At 36.7% G+C, this 21,364-nt stretch overlaps 1 protein-coding gene across 2 annotated transcripts in view; it reads right to left on the bottom strand.

Annotated features, from left to right (window-relative positions):
• The window catches only part of LOC117566054 (beta-1,4-glucuronyltransferase 1), a 67,313-nt gene that overhangs the window by 22,311 nt on the left and 23,638 nt on the right, over positions 1-21,364 (bottom strand). The window contains exon 3 of one of the 2 annotated variants that reach the window (XM_034245510.2): positions 10,784-10,803. The exons of the other annotated variant lie outside the window; for it this stretch is intronic. The gene's annotated coding sequence lies outside the window, so the exon portion shown is untranslated. The remainder of the gene's footprint in view (positions 1-10,783; positions 10,804-21,364) is intronic. 2 annotated transcript variants of the gene reach the window in all.

Raw genomic sequence — 21,364 nt, 5'->3', positions numbered from 1 at the left:
AATCTCAGATGGTTAAATTTTTAATGTGTATGCTTGATATAAAAGAACGGAAACATGTCCAACATGTGATTAAGGCAACTGCCTAAATCGATGGCTATAAAGTGATTGGACTAAATTAACTCATTAAGAGTGGCATAATAAAGATGGGAAAGAGTTTTAACGAGTACGTACCAAGTTCTCTATGAGAATAGTGAATGAATTTCCATTATTCCCTCGGCTTAGCCCACGTATTTTGAAATAAATTAGAAATCTTACACAAAAAAGTTTTTATTGTTTGAAATTTTTGAAGAAATATTTATAAAGAGTCAAGTCACAAAGCTATCTGCTACTCATTTTACACCAATTACGATCTACAAATTTAAAATACATAAAATATACCTATCGATATACCTTTACATTCAAAATATACTATAGAATATAACGATTGTCAACAAAAGCTGCAGTATTCTTTTACCATTTAGCATTCTTTCCTAAATAAACTTCTAAAATCTAAGTCTCAAGCTCTAAAAATAATTATCGGTAGAATGCATTTGACTTGAATAGACAAAATCCCAGATGATTAAATTTTAGTGTGCTTGGTTTCTCTTAAAGAACTGCAACATGTACAGAATGTGCTTTAAGCAAGTGCCTAAATTAATGGCCATAAAGTGAGTTGACTAAATTAACTCATTAAGAAGAGTGGCACAATAAAGATGGGAAAGAGTTCTTAACGAGTTCATACCAAGTTGGCTATGAATAAATATGTAAGCATATATGTTATATAGTGGAGTAAATAGTACTCGAAATGCTGGCAGTAAATAGTCGGTTTCTCTGTGGAATATCTAATTAGATTAACGAGAATAATTAACATTTTCATTTTTCTGCGAAATGTTATTATTAAAGTGCTTGTTTTATGGGCATAGGCAATTATTTGATGTGGATTCATTATGTGGAAATGCAGATGTGACCTCCGTTTAAGAGTTGACCTCATGAAGATAGACAGCAGCTAATCAGCTGCATGCAACTGACAATTACAACGCCTATTAATAGAAGCAATTTGCGCGTGTTTAAAAAGTATTTAAGCCATCATCTCACTTGGGGCAGAGTAATTGCTGCGCCTGATTATTAAATGAAGACATTATGGCAACGCCTTGAGAGAACCGCTCCAGCTTCAGCTTCAGCACCAACTCCAGCTCTACCTCCTGCTTTAGCTGTGTAACACTGTGCTCCTATATATGGCCATAAAAGCAAGTAGGAAGCAACGGCGAGACGGTTGCTCATTTCATGCGCATTTAACTAATCTGTCATCTAATCCGCGTGTGCATCAGACTGTAGTCAAGGAGAGTGGCTAGTCTAGTAGGCTCTTTCCGACTTTGACTCCGACACCAGCACCGAAAACAAAAACAAAACCAACACGGACATTAACGTAGACGACTCCACCTTCTGCAGCCTTTTGTTCTGATGCCTTTCGCCTTGAAACCTGAGGCAAAAACACAACCGACGATGCGGCGGCTGTTTCTTTGGCCATTTTTGCAATTACATAAGTAAGTACAATAAACAATTAACTTGTTGCAATAAATTTCTAGACAAAAGAGGCAGCTGTGTAACAGGAAATGTGATAGTGAAATTCTCTAAATTGAAATTTGTTGAAAACATTTCGCGTCACGTTGCTACTCTTTTCTCTGCTGCTGTTCTATTCTCTTTCTCTCCGTCTAACTCTGCAGCATGGAATTCAATGATAAACCGCAGACTTCTTGACTTTCGACTCGCAGCCTTCATGGCATTGTTTTCTGTCTATCTGTCTCTCACTCAGGCTGCCGACATTCAGTCAGTCAGCCAGTCAGTTAGTCAGACTGTCTGCCTTTTCTAGCTAGCAGCAACTTTCATTTCACAGCCGAGTGCATCAGCTCCGCTGCCTTCCAACATTTATAAGTTGGCATTGTGTTTGCCTATTTCCCCCAAGTGAAATGTGCGAGTTGCAACTGTGATAAGACCTCAAATTGTGGCACCACTTCAATTCAGTTGCCTTTGTTGTACAAGCTCGTATGCCGCCAACTGGTCAATTGTGCTAATGAAATAGTCTTCGCCAGTCTCATATGCTGCAGTTGAATAGTGAACTTTATTTAAATGCCGTCAGAGTGAACGATAGAATTGCAATTGGATTTTAAGCTGAGAATAGAAAATTCATTAAAGTACGTAGTCGTTCAAGTTGTTAAGAAACGCTTTAAGATAAAACTGTAAAGCTTTATGGGCAATAAATTTTAAGTTAATTAACAATACTTATGCCGCTTTTGGATTATAGAACAACTGCTGAATTTATGACGCACGCGCAAAAAAAAAAAACAAAAACACAAAACCGAAAACAATTTATCAAATTTTAATGATTAACTCTTTTATACTTTTTTCTTAATATTGAAACGGCAAGGCTTTTTAATTAGTTTTATGCTACAGCGACGAGCATAAATTAACGTAGAGGGCCACATGCAAAAGGGAAGACAGAGAAGTAATAGGAGGGAGGGGCTAAGACAGCATAAAACTGGTTGAGAACAAAGCGTCAAAGAAGAAGAAGAAGATGACACTTCATTGCAATTAAGCATGGAGCCCAACAATTGTTTGCCGTACTATTAAACGATTAACACACCGCTGGCGCTGGCAATATTTTATTTATTTTATTTATCATAAATTACATCGGCCAAATGATTTTCCAATTGCATCATGCAGCTAAATGTAAGTTGAAGCTGATTTGCATAATGACAAACACTGAACAAATGAGCAGCCAAAGTTCTCAATGAGCATTAACAATTAACGAACCGTTCAACAGTTTATCAACCGAAGGTCGCACTGAGGAGGCTTCCTCTTGCAAAGCTGTCATTAACCGAAGACCCCAAAAAGACCTTCAAGGCTCACTAACTAAATTAACCATTTGCCTAAAATAAGTAATCGCACAAGTCATAAATTATAAAAAAAAACTAAGAAAAGCTTTACACTAATGCATGTTAAACAAATTTTAAATACCCTAACTTGGAGACTATAAAATTTATTTATTTGAATAGATCAAAAAATTACTTCAAATATAATTAAGAAAATATTCAAAGGCTAACCACAAAAAAAAAGAAAAAATAAATTCAAAATAATAAATTAAATACTTTACAAAGTATCAAACCTAATGGTAAAGTGAAGAGATCCAAACTTCAATTAAGAAAGCCAAACAAAGCACAGTTGCTTAGCTGGCTGGTCAAAGGGGGGCAACAAGTGGTCAGCCAGTCAGTCAGTCAGTGAGTCAGGTAGGCAGTCATTCATTCCGACAGTATTTTCAATAAGCGTACACGCAAAAGGTAAAATAAATATGGCAAATTGAAGTGGGCAACATTAGCAGCCGGCGGCGCAGACGTCGACACTGAACAAAAATATCGAAAAAGACAGAAAAAAAAAACGAAAAAAGCTTGAACGCAATGCGCATGCGCAGCACGCAATGTCAAAAGAGAGCCAGAGCCAAGGTTGGTGTAATGTAATGTTGTGTAGATGTTGTTATTGCTATTTGTTGTTTTTCTTTTTTTTTTCGTTTTTCTTGTTGTCTCTCTTGAAACAGCAACGAGTACGAGGCGAGTTATGTTAGCGCCATAAATAGTTGGGTTCAAGTTGAAGTGCGCAGAGAACGTGGAGCCACCTGAGATTTAATTGCGCGTTGTAAAATTCTTTTGAGGTGGGGCTAATCAAAAAGTACACAAGGAAACTGAGAAGTACGCTAAAAACTGTCGTAATGTTAATTAAAGGAAACTATAAAGAACTAATTATGAAATAGCCCAATAAATGAGGTTGAGGTACAGAATAAGTTACAAGGGATCATATAAATAGTATTGAAAACATTATTACGATATTTTTTATTAAGTGTGCTTTGCTCTCCGATAAATTAAAAGAGAACTTTTAATTTCATTAAAGTCCATAAAAATGAATCACGAAGTGCAACCATTAAATGTACATTTAATATAATTTCGTATTCTGTGTAGCTGTGCTTTTTTCCCCGATTAGTCGCAATCAAGTTGAAGAGATGAATCAGTGCTCAATTTGATGGTCATAAAAGCACATCGCGGCAGCCGGGAACACCTGCAGAACAGACCTCAAAACTTTGTTTTTAATGCCAAAAGCATTTCCCAGAAGTACTTAAGTATAGATGAACGCCACCAAACATTATTTCTCATATCAGCAATTTGATTTATTGAGGCGCAAATGCAAAGACCTTGCCAGCAGGCAGGCAGCCAGTCAAATAGACACGAGACGCGTTCAAATCATGTTAAACATATGGCGCACTCAAACTTAAGAATGTGTTCAAACAGACGGGAGGAGAAGGTGCAACACAACGTCTAGGCAACAGGCAACATGCAAGTACATTACGGCGATAGATAAGCGCACCAAAATGGGCTTATAAAGTGACATGAGTATAAACTTTAATGAGAAAGCAACGAACACAGAAATTGTCACATTTCAGCGAAAATACATCTTTAGTCGCGTCTCTTTTTACGAGCATTAAAAGTGTACATAACTTCAAGTGATCGAAGCTCAGATACCCTTTGTACTTTGACAATTTTGTGATATTTACCCACATGATAATTTAGTAATTATCTTTAATATAAATTATAAAGCAATTTAAACACTTTTGTGTAGCAAGTAATCACTATAACTGAACTACTGTCCCAGCACATACCACGGGGTATAATACAGAAGAAGAGCAGAAGGCAAACAGGCGGAGCCTGGCAGTCAAGTGTGCTAAACAGCAAAGAGGCGGTTTGGGTCACATCTGCAAGGTGAGGAGCGAAAGAGTTGCAAGATAGTCGCAGATGTTGGCAATGAAGGAGCTTGCGATATTAAAGATCGTTTAGATAGGCACTTCGCTTCGACACGCAAAAGGCCACTTAGGCCAAAAATGTAGCATCTCTTGCGATGATATTCGACATTTAGATGGTACGGAAAGTATGATAGATTAAACACAGCCAGAGCTAGCTAGCTGGATGGCTGGCTGGATAGCTGGCCAGCAATGCGGCATATTATCTGATGAAATTGTCGCGCGTGACAGGCGTTGCAATGCTATCGATTACCAAACAGATAGCAGTCGACTGCAAAAGTATTTTTAAAATGCACACCCTAAATGGACACTCATTAGGCTGTCCAGCTGTGGCTTGATCAGGCCTGGTTTTCGTCCCTGTGCTCTCTCTCTCTGGCATGGGCAAAAATACTTATAAATAGCCAGGTATGAGTACAATGAAAATCCATTGGACGGACGGACCAAGGGGGTCACTCGGCAAGGCTGTCATTAATGGCGCCGCTTGGTGGCCCACAAAAGAGGTTTAAATATATGTATGTACAGCTAAACCAAACGAGTTTTTTTGGTGGCTTCTTGGCTTCTCCTATTCCTTTCTTGACGTCCATAGAGTCCCGCAAACGAGCCTCGCAAGTAGCCAGTAGCACACAATTTGTAAACTGCTAGAGAGCCAAAGAAAAAATAATTCACTGCAATTAACATTGAAAAGCTAAAGAAAAGAAACTACACACAACGGGTGTGTCTGATGATTTCTTACTCATGCCGTGATATCGTTTCTTTATTGTTTATATTTATATCAAGTAATTTGCGAAATGTCTTGTCAAATATTTCATTCACTTTAAAGCATTTTATTTGCCTTTCATTCTTGTGGTTTTTTCTTTGTGTGCGATTGTGAGATCTTTTACTCGTTTCGTTTCGTTTCGTTTCGTATCGTTTTGTATCAAATAAATAAATATAAATACATATAGCATAGCAAATGCAAAGGAAATTCCATTTCAATTTTGATATTGCGAGCTATTTTTAGACAGATTTTTGGCTTAGTTTTTGTTTGAAAAGTGTAACATCACGTTGTGGTAGACGAGATTTAACAGCAAATAAGTGCACGTCACTGGGGACAATAGAAGCATTCAGCAGAGCGAAGCGTAAAGAACAAGAAATATATTTACTACAGTCTATATAGCTTTGCAGATACAACGGGCAAACAGACAGACAGACAGACTGTGAGAGAAAGACACGACATCCTTGATATGCAAGCATGCGGCAAACTACTGAGATGAAACCGGCGGCAAATTGAATTTCGGTCTACTGAAATTGAATTAGTTTCGTTCAATATGCATACAAGTAAAAGTTTCATCTGTATTCAATTAAGTGTTCTTACAGACGCACAATTAAAAGACTCGATTGTAAAATATATTTTTTATATTCTATATTCAAAATATGTAATTCAAAGCTACATTCAATATTTATATTCAATTTATTTTCCAACACTCTTGTCATTAATATTATAAAACAAATCTATAGAAATCAATAATGAACTAAATGTTGGTCCAACAATATAGATTTTTATACCCACTACACATAGTCTAGGAAGGTATTATAACTTTGTGCCTGAGGGAAAGCAGGAAATGTATGTAACAGGGAGAAGGTCTTACCATAGTTGCTTTAACTGACAATCTGGTAAATTTTGCACTCTATATATATTGAATGTAGTATTTTTTGTATTTTGACGGTATATATTTGGTATATTTTAAAATTAATATCGTCCTGTTTTGCTTTTATTCGCGGGTACCTCACAGTCGAGCACACTCGTCTGTTTTATATGTCACTTAAGAATATCCCATTTGACTTGAAAGTTAATAAAAACCTGGTTCATTTGAATCCGCAATTCATTGAAACTCATTTCTACTCCATTAACTTGAATTTCTTAATTTGTCGCAGAAACTCTTTTTTCTGCATTTCTTATTCCAATTCAATGACAATCAAGACAAAGGCCACTGAAATTATTTAATATTCGTAATTGTTACATAAGTTGCAGACGCACAAAAGAAAAAGGCACAATACAAATAACAATGGTAAAAAAATCATTGCCGTCAATTTGTTGCAACTAATTGCAAATGCCTAGCCAAACAAAAGGCAACATCAGTAGCAGAAGCAGAAGCAGCAGCAACGACCTTTACAACGAAAATCTTTTTTAATTTTCTTATTTTTATTTCAGTTTCGTTATTTTTTGTGACTCTTGTATTTTCTTCTTCAGTCTTGTGTCTATTTCCCCTGCAATATACAGAAATTTAATTGTGCAAACAAAAGTCGGCCAGTGCCATCTCTGGCTTTCGAGCTGCTGAGCTGCCAAGCTGCCCATTTATACAACTCGTTGGATTCTTTGGTTATAATAGTTATACGGTTAATTGCTTTTAGCCGTGTTTTGCCTGTTACCTGGTCGGTCGGCTCGTTGGCTTGGCTTGTTGAATTGTTGGTTTTTTGTTACTTTTTTTTCGCCGCTTCCTTGTCATGGCTGGGTTGAACTTTTGATCTTTCAAGGTTATGACAGCACCTTGGCAGCTTTTAGGCCATTATCTTTTTAATAACATCTTCAACAATAATTTCCAAAAAAAAAAAAGCTCACCACTCATATAAGTAACTGTGTAAAAAAAGAGCAACATCACGACTTTAATTACCACACATGTTGGTGGCAATCATGGTTTCTTTATATTTCATTACTTTTTTTTGGCGCGTTCTTGAAGATTGCGGCTGCTACTTGAAATGAATGGACATTATGCAAAAATGTGGGCGTTTACCACGTTCACGCCCACAGGCAGCTCTTAATTTTGGCATGACGTATACTTGATAAAAAAAAAGTTATACAGGAAAAACAAAAGACAGCTTGGTGAAACCGCATACAACGAAGCTGAGATACACTTTAAATGCAATTTCAATTCAAAGCAACCAAATTTACTTCCCTTACTTAGCATGTGTACAATTAAAATACAATTAATCTACAATCGCAATCAATTAACGACATCAGCTTTTAGCACTCTGCCAAATGTGCTATTCAAATTCAGATACCCATCAGCGCAAGAGCATAAAAAAAGAGTCATTCAATAAACAAAATAAATAAACATAAAAGGAAAGAAAAGAAATTTGCATAGCATGTGCTAAGAGAGAAGTAATACAAAAAAATAAAAAAAAAATCGAAAGAAGGAAAAGCCCCGGACAGAAAGCAAAGTTAAAGTCATGTCGAGAGAAATCTGGGCAAATGAAGTAAAGGTGTCAAGAACTTTATTGACAAGCCTCAAGCTGACTGGCAAACAAAACGTAATGCTGGCAAAAAGTTTACACAATAAAACAAGAGAACAGCAGTAGCAGCAACAGCAGTAACAGCAACAGCAGTAGAACTTGAAGTTGAAGGGAACCCAAGCCAAGCCAAACCAAAGCCCAATATCGCAGTCAAACCCGAGCCCATGTAGGAAGCCGAGGAAAGCAAATAAAACAAAACAAACTGAAAACGTGACAGGCAGCAAGCTAGGCTAGTCCCAACAAAAACAACAACAACAGCAGTGACAACCAATCCATGATGACAAAAAAAAAAAAAAAAAAAACGAAAAATATTTTTGCATTGACAAATGAGCTACGTGAAAGTTTTGCACAACTGCCCAGACGAAGTGGACATTCGATCTCACCCAACACTGACTTTACTCTTCGTCTGTCTGTCTGTCTGTCTGACTGACTGTGAACGCCATGTAACGTGCAACGTTCGGTTGCAAAATCGAAACCAAGTAATTAGCACTTATTGAGATCAAAGTCAAGTGAATCGCCTAGCTCAGTAATGCGAACTAGTTTTGCTTTTGCTCGTGTGGGCAGAGAGCTGAGAGGTCGACACACTTTTCGCAGTCACTGTCATTGGCAAGTAAATAGAGCAAAGCAAACAGCAACAAATAAATTGTAGACTCATAAAGCTGACGTTCAGCTTACATTGAGCATAATTAATGTACACTTACCACAGGCAAACGCACTGCACAAAGAGAGCAAACGAAAGATAGATATAGAGAGAGAAAAGAGAAGTGGAGGACAGCAAAAAAAGAGGCAATGTGTGAGAAGACTCTGGCAATGCTTCAAACTAAAACTGCAATTGGTTTTTGCATGTCAAAGTGTTTGTGCTCTGGTATCTCTCTCACTCTCTCTCTGCCTCTCTTTCTCTTTGCTCAGCACACACATGCCCTACGGTTGGGCATATGCGACTATAGAAGGTGAAGCAATAAGTTTATATCTCGGTTGACACGTTATCTTTTAAAATTATCTTCTTTACACATTAATTTTTTTGCAAATGTGTCATTAACAGGCAATCTTATTGATTTTTTTGCGAGCTAGTTCTGCGAATTCTCTGGCACTGCATTTTATTTTATTATTTTGTGGTGCAACACAATGTAATTTTTGCAACGATATTTGTAAGACGTAATCATTGTCATAGTTTTTTCAGTATACATTTGCTGAGAAAGGTTTGTGCTTGAGTTAAGATAGTTTGATTGAAAATATAGAGAAACAAAAAACAACGGATCACGATTAAATGTTGTACTATTAAATAAAAAATGTAACCCTGTTAGCTCTTACCCTTAAAACTTTATTAACCCAGCCTAATTGCACTATCAAAATTGGTAAACTATCTTGTGTAGAAATTTACAGCCTCCGAGCTCTTACCATTTGCGCAATAGGTAAGGACAAACAGTTCTATCTATGTATGTATATTAGAAAATTTAAACAATGTTAAATGCTATGTAATATTTTTATAGAGAACAGCATTTTAAATTCGACTATGACGAACCCATTTCATCGGTTATATCTTGAACTCGGTTGGTGCAGCAGAAACTCATTTGCAATTGACACCAACAAGCTGAAGGGATGCGTGTTGGCAAGTTTGGCAATGTGCAGTTTGCCCAGAGGGTGATTGTAGGAGGCGGGGGGTTATTGTCGGTGTTGGCAATAAGCAACATAGTCAGGTTTACAGTCCAATACGCTGATAGAGCCACTGGAAAACGTGTGCCACATAATGTCACTCTCATTTAAACAGCATTGAGGCGAGTGGCAAGTGGAGAATGGCAAACAGCAAACTGCAAACTGCAATGGTGAAAAGCAGTGAAGCAGTCTTGGGGGCAACAATGGACAGTCGCGACTCTCGGTCAGCTGCATGGGGCATTTTCATTCATTTGCGCAAACGAAACGAATGTCAACGGCACGATAATTAAGGTTAATCAAAATGACAACAACAAAATGAATTGTCATAAAGTGCAAGCGATGCGATGCCCGCGAGACAGAGATTAACGAGGACATCAAGCAGAGCCTCACACACAGCACACATATTGCTAAAGCCCCAACAAAACAAAACCAAACCAAAAACGGCAACTGACGGGATTTGGCCAAACAACTAACTAGCTAAACATATCAGCTAATTGTATAACCAAATACATGTTTACATGTTAGTGTTTGTGTTAGTGGGCTTAACTTAAGTTGCCTTTTGCGGCGTTGTTTTATTTGCATAGTTGAGGAAGCAGCGGGAGGAGAACGGGGATGGTGCATGAGGAGTTGACGCTGACAGTTGACTTTACCACATGTTGCCTGTCAAACTGTCGGCGCCTGAAGTTTTACACGCACAGCAGCCCCCTCTACCCGCTCTCAGCTCACAACTCCTTCCATTTGCCACTGTCTGTCTCTTCTCATAAATCAAAGCGCCTCGCATTGTCAGCACTAAATGAGTCATTTACCTTCTGCGCCAATTGGGGGAAAGTTGTGCAAACTAAGCGAGTCAAAGAGAAGAAGAAGTCTGTCTTTGAAGTTTCCGGCAAAAATTAAATAATGCTGCAACGCCTAATTAGAGCACATTCAAAAGCAGAAGGAGTCAGGCATCGCTGAAGACAATTAGATATTTGCCATTCAAGGGAAGGATGAATATTTCCGTTTAGCTTTGCAGAATTCCAAATAGAGTCGTCATTAGCTTACCTGATTTGATTAGCAAATTGCTGCAAGAGATTAAAAGAGAAAAAGTTTTTTATTAAAAGAAACTTACGGAAATTTATTAAAAATTCCAATTGAGATATTTCAATTTCAAACTAGAAATTCGAATGGTTTATCTTAAGCTTTCTCAGCATTTGTATCTTATACATTTATTTAAAAAATCTTTTTGAAAAATCTTTTTTAATAAAGAATCAAGCTAAAATCATGACAATCTCTTTAGCATTTCTTATCAAGTGCTGGCAGCAGCTGTTGCCACTGTTGCAACTCTGACATTGCGAATGCGAAACATGCCATAAAATGCTATAAGCAACGACTGCCACAATTCACGCATATTGCACATTGTAGAAAGTGCGCTAAAGCCCAACTTCAGAGTGAACGTTCTTTTAGCAGCATTTGCACTATTCAAAAATTAATGCGCTAAAAGAAACGTAAAGCCCGTGAAGAGCTAAGCAAAGTAGAGTACAAAAAAAAACTCGCGATGAGATGAGTGCCTGCATAAATGATGCCCACAGGACATGCCCCTAGTGTTACTTACTCTTGCACTCTTCTACCCGCATCGCCTTCTCGTCTACACGCATAGCAAAAAGAGAGAATTTTGTGCTGCATTCGCAAAATGTAGGCTATATATACTAGTTTGCCAAAGGCGAGCAAATGAGTCGAGTACAAAAGAAAGTCCGAGCAGGAATTCGTAAGAGCTAAAAAGCATGGCAAAATATATGTTTATCCTTTACACAGTTATGCCGAATTTTTCATCTAGAATTACAGAGAATGCATTCAAATTTTCCAACCAATTGCACTGCTCAGCATTAAGAAATTTAAATTATTTAAGGCAAATACACATTTGCAGAGAATATTCAAATTTCCAAAACATTTAAACTTGTGCGTGGATAAATTCAACTAAATGAAAAAGCACATCAAAAGCACATTCTCTAAAAATGCGATACGATTGTTTGTATAGCACTTCAATATTAATGTAGATATCAAATAACAAAATACACAGTTTCCTCTCATTGACAACAACTAAAGTTGGAAGCAAACACAATAAGATTTTCTGAGCTGCCAGTTATTATCTGTTTTTATGACATCCTCTCGCCTGAAACATAATCATTCATCAAGGATTGCAGCTGCAAAGATTACTTACAGATAAACTGTAGCATTTGGTATAAATCTTTGTTTCTTACAATCAATTTACTTTTCGTTTTATGTGCGGCAGCGCAAAACTTCAAATTGTCCGTGGCTGTCAATATAAATAAAGCGCGTACTAAACACATCCGCAACCCGAAAAACTACGCCAAATGCATGTGAAGGAAAACGAGGAAAAGAATTAAGGAAAAACTGCGCAAGCAAGAAAAGAGCAGAAAACAAAAATAACTTTGTGTGTACAAACTATATATACTAAACGGAATGGCAACCTGCGCATCGAGAAAACCCCACGATGTCAGATGGGGAGCACATTATTATATTTGGTTGTTGTTGCTGTTTTAGCTGTGGTTATTGTTGTTGCCGCTTGATGCGGAAGTTTTTAAATTGTGCAGCAATTTCATTCATTCATGAGCATTTTCTTCTCTACAACAACTGAAAAACTGTGCACACACACACACACAAGTTGAAGTCCTTAGCCGAAGCCGGAGGGAAAGCTCCCTCGATTCGTCGACGATGGCGGCACAGTTTGGCAGCAGTTGCTCTGGCCTGGCTACCACTTGACTTTTCAAGTGCCACAGCACGGGGCACGAGGCAGGAAGCAAGAGGCACGAGGTGTGTGCCTGGCAAAAGCAAACAAAATCATTTGTTTTGGATATGGCAGGACTTGGCTGGGTGTGGAGCAAGGAGCGCTCTATAGGGTCAAGAGCAATAACGTTGAATAATAAGATTCTGCCGGAGTGACAGCAGCCAAAGTAGTGTATGTGTGTGTGTATATGTTCGTTTGTGTGTGAGAGTGGGCGTGACAGCATTGTGTGCTTAAGCACAACAAATGCAGTGGGAAAATCACTATAAAAATGTGCTGCCAACTTGTAGTTTTTGCACCTAATGCAAGAGCAAATTTCGCAAGGCGCTTATGGCCTCATAACTTATGAGTAAGCCCTCGAAATTATATAATTTATTAAGAATTTATTGCAAATGAAGTAAAATGTTGTCTAGGATTTAAATATCAGTCTTACTTGTGTTAGAAAATAGTGCATATTTGAAGGGAATTCCCAATGTCATCCATAACTTTTGCAAATATGCAAAACAAGAAACAATATTTGATGGAAAGTTGTTTGGTAAAAGTGTCATTGGTCATACAAGTTTTGTTTGTAAACTGCACTCAACGTAATCCACGTGATATCCACAAACTTTTTCATAGGTGCAATTTTAAAATGCTGTGTACATTACTCAACTTTCAGGATTTAGTTCACCCAAAGGACAAGTATCTCAGAGACCGAAGACGAATGCCAAATGTGACAGACAAACACAAATAACACACCAACAAATGCTTTGCAATAATAAGAAAAACAACTGCAACAACCTTCAACACACACACACACCAGAAATTCATGCTGATGGGCGAGCTCATTAAATATTTAAAACTCTTGTACCGCCAAAAACAAGCGGCTCACAAAACACGTAGCCTTCCTCCTCCCAAAAAAAAAATGAAAACAAAAAATAAACCAACACATACATTCAAAGAGAGTGTGGAAAAGCGAAAAGCAAAAGCAGGGAAAAAAGTGAAAAGCTAAAAAAAAAACAAAAACGAAAAAGAAAAGTTTGCATTTGGCCAGAAAGGAAGTTTTGTGTGCATGCCATGGAATTTTAAGCAACAAAAAGGCCTCAAGGACTGCCGCTCGCCCCCAAATGGGCGTGGCTCGGCTGTCAGCTGCTTATAAATGAGCCAGTGTCTCTCTCAGTGCTCAGTGAGTGTGTGAGCGTGTGTGCGAGAGTGGATGGGGAGGTGTTTATGGTAACGTATGCAATTTAATTAGGACTAAACTAAATTAATGGCCACGGTATTTGTTTTCGGCAACAAAACTTGAAAGGGGTTTGTGCTTCCTCTTCCTTTGCGGCCACAGAGAGAGAGAGAGAGAGAGAGATGAGAGCGACGAATGTGTGTGGCGCGAAATGTTGTTAAAAATTTGGCAAAGCCCTCGACGTCTATTAGCAACACAGCAGCAAGTACAGCAAGAACTTGCCAAGGAAGTGTGCGACATGAATCGAGTTTGGTTGCAGGAAGTGCTCATTGAAAGTATTTTGCGTTTGTCGGTTATGTCATGCAACAAACAAGCTGTGGGTGGCAAAATTTGTCATTTGTCGTCCCCCCAAAATGTGTGCTACACTCTACAAACAAAATGGGGAGCTAAGCGAACGAGTTTTGTGGGATATTCGTTGCTGTCTGTGTAGTTCACAGGTTCACAGCAAACTCAACTCGGTGTCAAATGAAATGTGTGCACAGCATTCTCCATGCCGACTCAATTTTCCAAGTGAAATATGCAAGTGTGTTGTGAATGTCAATTCAATCCACCAGAGAGTGAAATATGCTTTTGCTAAAACACTTGCGATTATCTTTGAAACAAGGAAAATGCATTTGGGAGAAAATGCATTTTGAGGAGCATTCAAATCCAAGTAGAATAGAATTTGCAGTGGCAGAATGTCGAACGATTCTCGATAAATCATTAAGTCTTGAGATTAATTTAATATGCAATAAGCATTGGGCAATTGAATTGAGAGCCTGCCAAAGTGATTGTTAAATTTGACATGGATATTAGCAACTAAACGAGCGTATAATTATGAAATTATTAATAAAGTTGATTGTCATTTAAATGCTGTCAATAAAACGTAATTAAAAGTACATCTAAATGGTTGTGGAATGTTGATTGGCATTGCCATCATCACGACGACGTTGCCATTGGCATTGGCGAATGCGAATGCCAAGTGGAAAGGGAAGTCTGGGTAGGGCTTACATATTAAATGGATAGGGAGGAGGAGGAGAGTGTGGGTGGTGTCATATTACGTTGACTGTTTCTGTTCTGTTTGTTCTGCATACAAGCAACGTTTCGAAATGCCACAAGCTGTTCATGATGTTGCTCTTGCTGCTGCGTAAAACGAGGCAAATGTTTGAAGTAAATGATATTAAATGTTATTCATACGACGTGTGAGCCCAACATGAGGGCGCTTACAAAGTCATTTGCAGCATTTCCGGTTCCGTGTCCTGTGGTGCTTAAATTTTATCAGAATTTGCGTCTTACCGAACCTAATGAAATTGCGAGCAGCTGCAAAGTAAACCTTATGTCGTAATTAAAGACAGCACAACAACAACGAAAATGTTAAGCCTTAAATGTGCTTAAAGAATTTTCAGCATTACAATTGAAATATCAAATATCGCTTGCATTTCATTTCATTGACCTGCAGAGCCCAGTCAATTAGCATTATTGATTCTAAAATTGATACTCAAGCTAATGACGTTGTTATTTGGCTTTCCAATTAATTAGTAAATGTATTCTAATTGAAAGCGCATAAATTGCACAGCAGGAACGCAATAATATTTGTATAAAACAGCTGAGTTGGAACTATCCCCAGCAAAATTATTCAATAATAATTATTGAGCAACAAATTTGTACTTTCTGAACAAACAAATATTATAATTCTCGCGCGACAATGTTAAACATGTTAGGCATTGAAATAGTTTCAAGCAAATTAAGGTTTTATTTAATATCTACAGTCATAAATTTGAATTATTATATTTTCGTCTACTACAATTATGGCGTCAACAAAATCTTTTCTGATGCTCGAGTTGTTATTATTATTCTCTCGATTGCTTCTTGTCATTTTATTTTTCACATTTTAGACTGCCACAGAGTCTAAACAAAACAAGACAAAATACACAATAGATACTGGAAATCATATTTTCGAAAATAATAAACATTCAGTACATATTAGTTTTTTTTTTTTTTAGAAACTTGTACTTTGAATTTACACAAAAAAAAAAATCAAATCTGCTTAAAAATTCTAGCAACTGATTTTACGAATATTTAATTTTACAAGTTTAATTATAAAGTGAGCACTGATTTTAGCTTTTTATATATTGAAGTAAGGTTTTATAATACTGACAAAATAGTCGGTATTTCCAAATCATTAAAAACGGGGTCTGCGACGCCCAAAAGTGCAATTGAAATTCTACTGGAAGTGTTTTCTGTGGCTCCACTGATATAATTACATTTAAAATGCCTGCAAAGCATATATGTCTAACTAATAAATTTAAAAACATTTTAAAAAAAATAAAGGAAATTAAAATAGTCCCCGCTGGCATTTAACAAAATGCTTTGTAATAACAAAGAATTTTTATATCCGCTACCCATAGGTAAAAAGGCATTATAACTTTGTGCTTCGAATAGCAATCTACAATAACTAGTCATTATATAATTTTAAATTTGAATTTAAATCAGTTTAAAATTGTAAAAGTTGTTTAAGAAATTATTTTATATGGCAAAAAACGACAATCTGATATATTTTTAACTCTGTGGTATATTTCAAGTGTGTCGTACTATATTGTACTTAGTACTTGTTCGGTATATTTAATTAAAAATGGTTACAGCAATAATTTATAAAAATTTCTAAAATTCTGTTTTCAAAATAATAAATATTTCTGTGAATTTATTTAAATTTTTGGTTTTCACCAAATTTAACTACTCAAACCCAGAATAAAAATCAATTAAATTTGCTCGCATACTGAACTCATTAAATTGCAGATATGCCGATTTAATTATCCAATCCGTTGACATTTAAAATTTATGAGGAGAACATGCAGAGCTCTCAACTGTGAAAGCTGCAAGTTATAATTTATGCATGGCAATTAAACTAAAAATAATATGTAATTACAAGCGGGGCAAACAAGCATAAATCCAAAGGCCAAACAATCAACGGTCTTGTATATTGCGACCAAAACGAAGTCAACAAGATGAGAGAGGGGAAGGAAATGTGACACACACAAGACAAATTGAAGGACATTCACAGCAACTGACAGGACATATGTAATGGAATGGAATGCTCTGTCAGTTCAGCTTCAGCTTCAGTTTCAGTTTCTGTTGCTTTTGTCACTTCGGCCTGCTTTTCATTTAGTTTCACGTTTATTCGTTTTCATTGTACAAATATTTAACATGAAATTACATGAATATTTCAAGCTGTTCCCATGGGTTGCATTTTTGAAATGGGTGAGTTTTGTATTGTGTCGAGCGAGCCAAAGACATAAATTTCTAGGTAAATATGTATAAATGTTTGAAAAGGGCAGTCCAATAATAAATCAGGAATATAAATTACAAACCAAAACAAGCCGTAATATCGTTCCCCTTCTAACCAGTCTTTAAATGTTTAAGCAATGTTTGAAATGTTGCAAGAACGTTTGCAACAACTTATACATTAAAAAGTTATTTTTGTTGTGTTATTAAAGAAGGCTCAAAGTATAATAGAATTTATCAATGAAATTCTTTTTAAACTCGAATGCATTCTTATATAAACTCAATGAGGTCTTTCGACTATATCACATTTCCTTTATATGCGTATCCAGTTGCTTGTCCTGCAGTTTCCCACTTGGATTGTGCACAAAATTTATTGAAACTGTCGTAGAAGAATTTGCAAAACGTGGGTTGCCTCAAACTAAACGCATTTTCAATATCGATTATGTTTTTAAAAGAATATATTCATCTTTATGTAACTTTTCATTCTACCCTCTTTCTATGATATGTGTGTCGCTCGCAACATTAATTTTATTGGCATTATATTTTATCATTTAAACCTTCCATAGTTAAATTTATGTAGCCTAAAGCAAATAAGCACAGATACTCAATTTACTTTTGATCCTTTGTCAGTTGACAGATTTTAATACTTCATACTTTCACTTTGCACATTTTAATCTGTTTCACTTTTAGTTGGCTGAATGAAAATGAAAATCAACTAAAAATATAGTTTCTACCGACAGCTGTGCCAATTACCATAAAAATTGAAACTCTGGCTTGCTGTCAGCATTCAGCATTTCATATCCAGAGAGCATACACAAAATATTAAAAATAAACAATTTATTTTGACATGCATAAAAATTGGGAAAAACAAACTGTGAAAAAGAATGGAAAATGCAATTGACAAAAGGATGTGAAAAGCATAGAAAATGTGTTGAATTATTAAATGTTGCTTGTAGCTAGAATGGAAAGTCATCTCTCTTTCTCTCACTCTCTGTTTCTCATCAATCTATCTAACCCTTGTCATCATGCTTTTTACATTTTTTCCATTCAAATCTCTCCCTTTCATTTTGTTTTCCGTCAGCTTTAAGATGTTTATGACAGCTGCTGATGTTGTTGTTAGTTTTATGGTAATTGTTGTTTCTCCTTTGGTTAGCAAAACTTTCAGCATCTTTCGTTATTGTTATTGTGCATAGTTGTTGCTGTTGCTGTCGTAACTATTTATTTTTTTGCATCCCTAAACAAGTCGAACTAACAAAGTTTGTTGTCGTGTCATAAAAAGGAACTATGTGCGACAGTTGTTCAGACAGCACGGCCAATAACACCTCCAACAAAGGGAACTGAACGAACAACAACTAAATCAACCCGACGTCTAAATAAATTCAGGTGTAATCATGTGTAAATCCTTAAAGTTTCTTCTCCGCAATTTCCTTTTGTCCCACGGCTTCTCTTTATGAAAAACACGTAAAGTACATGAGAATAAATATACGAATATCCGGTAAGACGATGCGGAAGTCGAAGAAGAAGCAGCAGCAACAGCAGCAGCACAACAAGAAGGTGCGACTGCTCATAAAAGGTTTTGATTAGAAAATATGAACCCAGTGTGAAAATAAGGGATTTGTCCTTAATACGATTTTAAGCAGCAAACACGGAAGGTATAAAACATAACAAAATAGTAAACCCAACTCAAATTAAAAGTATTTCCTGTAGTAAAACCTTTGAGTGAACTTTGGTATTTAAGTTAAATAGCTGATGTTATGTTTAGTGCCAAGTTTAAGGATTTTAGCATGGACCTTTAAACTAGCGCATCGCTATGTGGACAACATCGACAGTAGCTGCCAATAACACATAAAATATTTGGCATAAAATAACGTGCATGTAGAGAATAGCAACCCAGACACTCGCTCTTGTCGTTGCCGTTGCCGTTGCAGCTCGGGCACGTGGCATGCCCCAAAGGCAATACAGGTAAAATAGTAAATGTGGCGCTCAAGTGAGCGCCGTGCACAATGCAAAATTTATTAGTTTTTGGCAAAAGGGCGAGAGCAACATACAGCAATAACAACTGCAACAACAACTACAACAACAACAACAACAAAACAGAGCCAACAACTGCAGGCAAATCGCAATTCTGTTGCCTACTTTTTTGTTGCATTGTGGCACGACTTGAGCCCAATAAAAAAGAAACGGCAGCCTAGATTTGAGCATGCATATATTGAGCAGAGCATTGTGTGGCCAGATAGCGAAGAGTCCAATTCTCGTTCTCGTATCTTTAAATGCCAGACCGACCGCAATGCAACTGTTTACCTCGCGGCCATTCCAAGCTCTTTTCTTTTTTTTTCTTTTTTTTTTTTGTTGGTTTCTCTTATGTTTTGGCAACTGCAACTGCAACAGCAGCAGTAGCAGTTGGCAATAAAACCAAAACGATCTGTGGCCAGCTACTGTGGAGCGTAAAAGCCTTGCCACAATTTCAACTAATTCATGCCACATTGTTTGCGACCTTAATTAAAAAGACTTTTCAGATCCCAAACTTTCAAAACTGTGTACTCTATCGATTAGGCAAACTATTCTCATCACATGGCAGATGTGTTTGCTTATTACTCACAGGATGTTGAACGCACAAACTTATTTGCAGGTGCTCGATGGCAAGCAGCTTACCTGCAATAAAATGAAAGTAGATAAATATTTAGTTTGAAATTCGCAGTAAAATGGAAATCATGGTGATTTTATTACAATGTCTACAGCTTAGAAATGGCATAAACTATGTCTAAAATATTCTTTTTATAGCTTAAACATGAAAAGGTATCCTTTTTTTATTCAATGTTTGTACATGTCTGATGAATGCCTGCTTTTGTGTGTGGCCTTCGATCAAATGCAAATAACACCATCATTTTAATTAAATACGTCAATAAATCACCATCTGGGCAACAGCACACAAAACCGAGCAAAAGTGTTCCCTCGGGCTGGCCAACACTGCGTATGCTCAACTAATTGAATGAAACTCACACTCAGAGACTCTCATAGATAATGCCACGCCTCGATTGGACAAATAACTTGGGCAAATAAACTTCCATTTACGCAAAACGCCAAAGGAAATTGAATTGTCAAATGAGGTTGACTGTCTGGTCAACCGCTTGCCGCTTGCCACTCGCCACTTGCAACAGGCCGGGCTAATTAAAATTTGCATAATTAATCAACTTTTTCGGGAGGGAGTCGGCAAAAAAAAAAAAAAAAAACAGAAAAAAAGTTGAGAAACGAGAATCAAAACAGAGCTGAACGGAAGCCGAAAGCCACCAAAGCGGAAGTGCCTACTAAGTGAAACGCTTTACAAAAGTACACTTAAAATTGCATTTGAAATTAATTGAATTTTCAACCAGCGGGCTCTAGGCGACTCACAACGACAACGCCAGCTGCAATATTAATAAGATCCTCTCTGGGTGTGCGTGTATGTGTTTAAGTGTGTGTGTGTGTGTGTGTGAGAGGGAGAGTATAGGAAAAACAGCCTCACACTGTGAAGAAAATGCAGCGCAGCAGGAAGCAATCACACTCTGAAACTCCTTCCAGGGAGCTCAAGCTTCGTGCGATTTCACACAATGCAATCAACATGTTCATGATACACGTTTAATGTGTGAATAAAAGCTAAGGAGAAAAAAATCATTAGTCAGCTGAATACCCTACAAATATTAAAAGGAACTATAGTAAATGCTCTATACTTGAAAACATAGAAGATGATTTAAGCTCGGAATTAATTGTTAAATTAATTCTGTTTGAAGACTAAATTAAAAAAGTATTTGCCAACTACTAGACTACGGTTTAAAATCATCGATTCAATTGAATTATCCTTAAATGTAACCTTCTAGATGCTGTGAGATTCCGTGATAAGTATATTAGAAGTAGATAAATAAATACATACAACTAAATATAATAAAAGATAATTATGTAATAATAATCAAATCGCACAATTCACATATTCATAAGGATAAAACAAAAAGATAGAAATAATTAATTTAGCTCAGGTTTATATATCCGCTTTAATTAAGATCGCCGTCATAACTTCTTGACTGTTCATTTTAAACTGTTTTAAAAAATGCATATATAAAATCAGAGTTGTGAAATCATTTAACCATTTAATATGCTACGAATTTAAGGTCACTCTTGGCATGTCAATGTGCTTTATGACTGTTTTTTAAGAGTATTAAAAGTTTCACTTTTCACTGCAATCCAAGTGCACATAAAAGAGAAAAAGAGTTCGTATATTGGTACGTTTGGGGGAAGCTATGGAAGTGGAGGGAATAAAAGCTCCTGCTGGGTGGAGCTTGGCAAGAAATTGAGGACAATTTGAGCGACTCATTAAGTGGCTTGTTGA

This window comes from Drosophila albomicans, chromosome 2L (assembly GCF_009650485.2).
Source record: "Drosophila albomicans strain 15112-1751.03 chromosome 2L, ASM965048v2, whole genome shotgun sequence".
Lineage (NCBI taxonomy): Eukaryota > Metazoa > Arthropoda > Insecta > Diptera > Drosophilidae > Drosophila > Drosophila albomicans.
This window is presented reverse-complemented; position numbering and strand designations above follow the sequence as displayed.